Source organism: Cavia porcellus, unplaced genomic scaffold, assembly GCF_034190915.1.
Source record: "Cavia porcellus strain 051 isolate PalLab524CR breed Dunkin Hartley unplaced genomic scaffold, mCavPor4.1 scaffold_25, whole genome shotgun sequence".
Classification (NCBI taxonomy): domain Eukaryota; kingdom Metazoa; phylum Chordata; class Mammalia; order Rodentia; family Caviidae; genus Cavia; species Cavia porcellus.
This window is the reverse complement of record NW_026947508.1, coordinates 14,087,017-14,093,843: the sequence shown is the minus strand read 5'-3', so window position 1 is coordinate 14,093,843 and position 6,827 is coordinate 14,087,017. Positions and strand designations below refer to the sequence as shown.

Below are 6,827 nucleotides of genomic sequence, written 5' to 3'. Positions count from 1 at the left end.
GAGGAGGGAGGAGTTAGGAATGGTGGCAGAGGTTTGGAGGTGGAGTTCAGAGGAATTTTAGGGCAGTGAAAATATTCCATACGACATTATAGTGGTGGATACATGTCATTACACATTTATCCAAATCCACAGTGAACTTGAAGGCCAACCATGGACTCTGCATGGTAACAATGTGTCAGTGCAGCTTTGTCATTGTAGCCGAATGTAGCACCAAGCGGGGTATAATATTAGAGGAGGCTCTACCTGTGGGTGGCCAGGGGACTTCACATGGGGTGTGCTTGTAATTTCCTTTCAATTTTGTTGTAAGCATAAAAATTCTCTAAAGAAGGCTGTCTTTTTTTTTTTAAGCTGGAAATCCATAAAAGAGTCGAGGGCTGGATTTATTAAAAGGGAAGTCACCCACCTATGCATACTGGAATCTCGAGAATTTCTCAGAGAAGAAGGAATTCAGAAGAATAATAGGAAAGGCAAGCATAGTCTCAAACATAGCGATTGTTAAGAGCTACAGGAGGAAGTTAAGCCAGCAAAGGCCCAGAGACAAAAGAAGAGGAAGAGACAAAGGAAAAAAGGAAAACAGGGATCTTAAGTTCAGAAAGGGCACAGACACACAGAGCTTCGCCAGGGGGAGGTGGTCAGTCATGCCCAGTGCTGCAGGAAGAGAAGCTGAATAAGAATTTTCTTAAAAGCCACGGAGTAAGACTATTAAGAGGTTAATGATTCTCTGCAGATGTGGCATCTGATGATAGCAGTAAAAGCAGAAACTGGGGAGCAGAGAGGTTAAGACAAACAGAGAAAATTGTTTCATTATACAGAGGGAAAAGGAAGGGAACCGAAGGCTTACATGACACCCACAGTGAAAGTGGGCTCAGAGGGATTAAAGACCCAAACATGAAAGATGAAAATGTATTTGATGAAAGAATATAACGCAGGAGGGTAGCTTTGTGACAAGGGGGATGGAGACCGAGCTCCTAAACAAAAATCAAGATGCAAACCCTTAAGAAGGGAACTGTTTTAATACTTGGTGACATAAAAATTAAGGAATTCGGCCCAACAACTGACACAGAGAAAAAGTTAACAGATCGCACATGGAAAAAAGACATTTGCAATGTAGAAAATGAACCTAAAGTTTAAGATGTATAGATGGGGTTACAGCATGGCTCAGTGGTAGGGCACTTGTCTAGCAAGCATGGGACCCTGATTTTGACCCACAGCGCACATGTGCATGTGCGTGCATGCACACACACATGCATGCATGCACGTGTGCACACACACACACACACACACACACACACACACACACACAAAATGCCTGCATATCAATAAGACACACCTCCATACAGGATACCACAGTGTACCCTCAGTTGCCCTGCACTACATCTGAGGTGCTTCCTGCCCTAGCTCTGCAAATGATTTCTATCCAAGATCAAGTTCCCTCCTGAACGGATCCTGCATGCAGTATCTGGTCCAGGATGGATGGTAACATGTCTTGCTCTTACCTGGGAGGCAGAATGCTCCACAAATCCATGTTCCTTCCCAAGCTTCCTTCAGAGCTCAATTTCAGAACACTTCATCACAGTTCAACTTCTTCATCTGTCGAAGTCTGTTATTCACTCCCTCCCTGGTGTCATTCACAAGAATATATCCTCCTGCTCCCTCAATAGAACTCCTGCCTGCAATCTCAGATGCACAATGGGTTTCACAGAGAACTGGACCTGTGTCATTTAACATTGCAAGTGGTCTAGGGACGCAAACTAAAATGGGATTTTAATTTTTATCTATGTTCGTATGTATTTGTGTTTGTTTTGAGAAAAGTTCAGGCTAGCCATGAACTCATGATGATCCTCCTGCCTCAGCATCTTGAGTGCTGGGACCACAGGTACATGCCATCTGACCTGACCTGAAATGGGATTTCTGAAGCTAGGTCACTTGCTAGCGGCTGGAAGTGAAGCTCTATCTCTGGTGGTCTGCAGAGTACCAAGAGCCCCTGGCATGCAGTGGTAGTGCCATCGTTAACATCTGTGGTGATGCTAAACTGGAATAGGGATGGGAGAAATGAACTGATAGCTGTGATTCGTCAGTTGAGAGTTCTCCATCATGAAATTGGGTGCCTGTGGCTGGAGGTTATCACTGCAATGGAGAAAGACTATAGAAGGCTGAGTGTGACTGATCACCAAAAGATGTGAATTCACCATTGTGATCCCTGCAAAAACCAACACACTGACATGAAATTATTATTGTCAAATATTTATTGGATCCTCTCTGGATCAATAAAGGAAATTATGTGAGGTTGAATATTGAATATTTATATAATTCCCTGTGGGCATTAGACAGATACCCAGAACAGTATCTGATATGTACTAAGAACTCAGTGAATGTTTGGTGATATATTTATGAATTTAATCTTTTTTTTTTCTGTATGTGCCAGGCAAACACTCTACTGCAGAGATACTTTCCCAGCCCAATAAAATTTGACTATTCTAGACATTGTACAAAATTTCCCAGAATAGGATTTAGGGATGGGAAATTTAGTAAAGAGAAAATTAAGTACTTAGGATTAATGGGATTTAAGAGAGATAAAAAGTTGGGTGTGGTGGTGCATGTCTGTAATCCAAAAATTGAAAAATTGAAGCAGGATGATCAAGAGAGAGTTTGAGATGATTCTGGATTAAAAGTGAGCTCAAAGCCAGCCTGAACTGCATAACAAGACTCTGTCTCAAAAAGACAAAAAAAAAAAAAAAAAAAAAAAAGAGAGAGAGAGAGATATAAATCAGTATCTATTAATATTAAATGCTAACATTAAACATGTGTCTTTTAGGGATTGCTCACACCTTGCAGTATATAACTGCATATCTTATATTAATTATGTGATTTGACACTGCCCTTTGAGTCAGGCAGCTATGATCCCTACTCACAGATGAGGAAAATGAAGGTCAGAGAGAAAACACAGTTTACACAGAGAATTTCACAGACAGTATGAAGCTAAGCTGACGGTCACACTGAGGATGGCAAGGGTGGATTTGAGTCCAGGCAGTGCAGCTCCAGGCTCTTATCTAACAGCAGGAGCCGCTTTATTAGAACTTTGTGCTGATTCGGAGGGGTGAAGCTGATTATCAAAACTGAGGCTGCAGCGTACGATCTGGTTTGGTTTGGTGAAATAGCACAGACTTAGAAATAATCCTGAGCTCAAACACTTGATTTTGACTTTCCTCCTATGAGTCTGTCTTCTCAGTTGTGAAATGGGAATAATATTCACTTTGCAATTATAAGGAATAAATGAGGCACAGATCAAGAAATCCTGGCCATTACGCTAGAAAGATGGAGGAGGAAGAGCAGAGAAAAAAGATGCCCTTGGTTCCAGAAAATCTCCTGAAAAAGAGGAAGATGTATCAAGCCTTAAAGCCACCCAGGCAAAGCAGGCACTTTTGGCAGAGAAGGTAAAAGAGATCAGATTTAAGCAACTGGAATCTTTCCTTCATGATTCCTGGTGACAGCGCTGTGACACGGTGTGCATAAAAAGACTGAAGTGAAACCTCGCGCTTTGGAAGCACCTGGTAAACACTTCTTGGCCTTTGTTGTATGCACGGGGTAAGTTCACTAGTACAGAAGACCATTGCAAGACTTCACCTGAAGAAGTTGTTCAGTGGAGTCTTTGTTAAAGACAACCCAAAAACTCTCAAAATGCTGCGGATAGTGGAGCCTTACATGACCCGGGGATTTCCAAATCTGAAGTCTGTCTGGGAACTCATTTTGCAACGTGGACAGGCCAAGGTCAAGAATAAGACTTTCCCTCTGATGGGCAAGACTGTGACTGAGGAGTACAGACCTCATTCACAAAATCGCCTTCCCCAGGGTGCATTTCATGGAGACTGCCCATTTTTTGTGCCCTTTCCACTTGTCTGTGGCCAGGCTCGCTACCAAGAACTCTTTCTTAAGGAGATGGGCTCAGCTGGTTATGGGGGTGAACGCTCATGCGCCAGCTGAGCTAGTTCCAGAATATCAAAGCAGTGCCTTGGAAGCCTGAGTCAGTCTGTTTTTGGAACTGTTACCAAGTATCTTCAGAGAGGATGATTTTCAGCCTTCAGAGACTGGAAGGAAGGGATCAGGGAAGCGACAGGTGCTGTGGCAGGCATCTCTTCCCCACTGCCCAGTTTCTAGGAAAAGTTCCATTGTTTTCCACGTTGTCCCCAGCTGCCGCTAAAATGCTAAAATCAACACGTCACCGGACGAAGATGTCCTGTTTTGTTGCATCTTCTGTCGCAGAGTTTGGTGTTGAATGAATAACCTAACAGAGGCTCCTTATCACTTGTAGCAATGGACCCAGCCCAGAGGCCTGCTTGAGTCTGGAGCCCTAGGGCCTTCTTTCAAAAAGACCTGAAATAGTTACAACGATTATGAAAAAAAGAAATCTCTGCTCCATTGCGCTACGTGTATTTAGCTTAGACTCGGGGTCTTAACTATTTATGCTACAGATCTGGCTAAACTTTTCTTAGAATAATGCATAAGATTATAAGGGAAACCAAATACGGTGAGATATTATTATAAAAATGTTTCAAATTCAGATTTATGACTTAGTGGCATACACACGTGTGAGTGCATTAACGAACAAGACCTGGTGGCCAGCCCATGACAGTCCATTCGAGGAATTCGTGAGGGTGAGAGGCACTTGTATCTGTCATGTGAAATGAACATGCTGACACCCTGATTGATGACAGGAGCTGGTCCTGCTAAGTATTCGGGGGTCTGTTGCCAACATTCACAATGGAAGGAAATGATCACTTACAATAACAGTTTAGTGAATTTTAAAAGTATATCTTTCCCCTTTCAAGTTCACAGGATTAGGAACAGCTGGTTCCGGGAAAGGTAGTGCAGAGAAAACTCCAGAATCGACCTGTTTTAGAGGTCGAATTCTGGCAGAAGAGGCTTCTTCCGTCATGTTTTTGGGTGTCAGTTATTTGGCTTTGTGTGAAGCAAAATCACATGTCTCACTCAGCCCTGCTGGAAACTAAATTCCTGATCCTTTTTCCACCCCCCCCAAAACCCTCTTCTGGTCATAACTTCCTTTTCTAGTTACCGGTGAAAACTGAAAACTCGGAGTTTTGCCCGGAGTCTCACACCTCCACCTCCCGTTAATCCATCAGGAAATCCTGTTACTCTGCCTTCCAAATAAATTCAAATCTGACCACCCTCACCTCCTCTGTGGCTCCCAACCTAGTCTGAGCCACTGTCACCCATCTCCTAGTATCTGGGAAGCTGGTCACTGCAGTGAGCCCCACTCTGCCTGCCCCCCTCTGCACTGCTCCCTTCTTGTATTTTTTTTTTGAGACAAAAACTCTTGATACGTAGCTCAGGCTGGCCTTGAATTTGCAGCACTCCTCCTGCCTCAGCCTCTCAAGTGCTGGGATTGCAACCATGCACCACCACACTCAGCTGAAGTTCATTCTTCCCACAAGGCAGGCAGAAGTCCCTTCACAGGCGTGGGCTTTGATCAGTCCCCCGCTGGCAGCTTCCGTGCTATGGAAGCTCCGTGCTATGGAAGCAAGCTCCTATGTTGGGACCTTTGTACCGACTTCGCTGCTCCTATTTACAGCCATAATTATTCCTCTGGTATCAGCGACCCCGACTCTCATTTCTCTGTGAAGTTAGCATGCAGGGGCTGGAGATTTAGCTCAGTGGCATAAGCACCTGCCTTGCAAGCAGGCAGTCGGGGGTTTGATCTCTGGTACCGATAAAAAGGAAAAAGACAAAAAAAAAAAAAAAAAAAAAAAAAAAAGAAGTTAGCATGCAAATCCCACCTCCTCCATGATGCCTACTGTGATTGCTCTGTGTGCAGCTCTCTCTCTAGCTCTCCCAATCTTTCTCCCCTGTCTAATTTTTCTTTTGTTCTTCACATGTAAGACTTAGCATGCTACATGATACATCTGTTTACTGCCTTTCTTTCATCCACCTCCAACGAGATACATGCTCACCGCTATATTTCTAGCACCTAGAACAGTTGGTAGCATAAAAAAAGAAGCTCTGTAAATTGAATAATTCAATAAAAGAAGCATGGCTGGGTGGCCCCGTGTCATAGTGAAGCAGCTCCATCTCAAACCCAAGCTCTGCTGCCGAAGCTGTGCGCCCCGAGGTAACTCACTGCAGTTCTCCGAGCCTGAGTTTCATAGTCAGTAACACTGAAATCACAAACCCTATCTCAGAAAGCTGTGAGGACTAAGTGAACTGGTCAGTAAAGGAGCTGACACTTTGCAAGTGTTTAATAAATGTGAATTCCTGGTCCCCTTCAGATGTGGAAACGGTCACTTCTGCCTGTTGGCACAAGGACCCTAGAAATCCGGTAAAAGGGCGGGACTCGTGTCCTCCGCTCTGTCCCGGTTCTCAAAAAGGCTCAGAATAGAACGAAAATCTCCTGGCTCCACTTGCAGCCGTGGCCAGCAGACCACACGACCACTTTTTCCTGTCCACTACTTTCCTTGGAGGTGGAAAGTAGTCTGTTGGAATAACTTACCCAGGGGCAGGGAAAGGAAAAAACAGCAAAAATTGTTTTAAAAGGGAGTTATACAAGCATACACAGGAAAACCCCATTGAGGGACATAAATGCTGATTCAAAGGAGGAGGAAATATGACATTTGACAGTGTTCCAGGCCTTCTCTGGTTCTGAATTTCCTCTTCCATCACACATTTTTCTTGCCCGCAAAATGGGCATTAAAAAAAGAAGACAGGTTACAAAATAGACTATACAGAAGAGAGGAAGGAGTTCAAAGCAGCTGTTAAACAAGAACATAATGTGGTGCCCTATTCCACCCAGCCAGCTCCCTGACTAGTGACAGGGA

General features: G+C 43.9%; 1 pseudogene; it reads left to right on the top strand.

The window, feature by feature from the left end:
* The first annotated feature begins 3,315 nt into the window (after positions 1-3,315).
* LOC100733041 (ribosomal protein uL30-like) lies at positions 3,316-3,981 on the top strand (annotated as a pseudogene).
* The last annotated feature ends 2,846 nt before the right edge of the window (positions 3,982-6,827 follow it).